The sequence below is a fragment of the Olea europaea genome, chromosome 10 (assembly GCF_002742605.1).
Source record: "Olea europaea var. sylvestris chromosome 10, O_europaea_v1, whole genome shotgun sequence".
Lineage (NCBI taxonomy): Eukaryota > Viridiplantae > Streptophyta > Magnoliopsida > Lamiales > Oleaceae > Olea > Olea europaea.
In genome coordinates, this window is record NC_036246.1 from 2,778,269 (window position 1) to 2,778,531 (window position 263).

Sequence of the window (263 nt, forward strand, 5' to 3'; positions counted from 1 at the left end):
CGGACGTATCAGGAAGACTGATGAAATGGGCAATCGAGCTTGGGGAATTTGACATAGAATTCAACCCACGCCCATCTATCAAAGCCCAGGCTCTGGCCGACTTCATTGCAGAACTAACCCCAAGGTCTCCGGGGCCAGGTGACAGCTCGAGCATGAGCACTAATCTGGACACTTGGCAAATTTTTGTGGATGGAGCATCGAACTCCTCGGGATCGGGCGCAGGGGTCATCATCATCAGCCCTGACAAACAAACAGAGATCCAA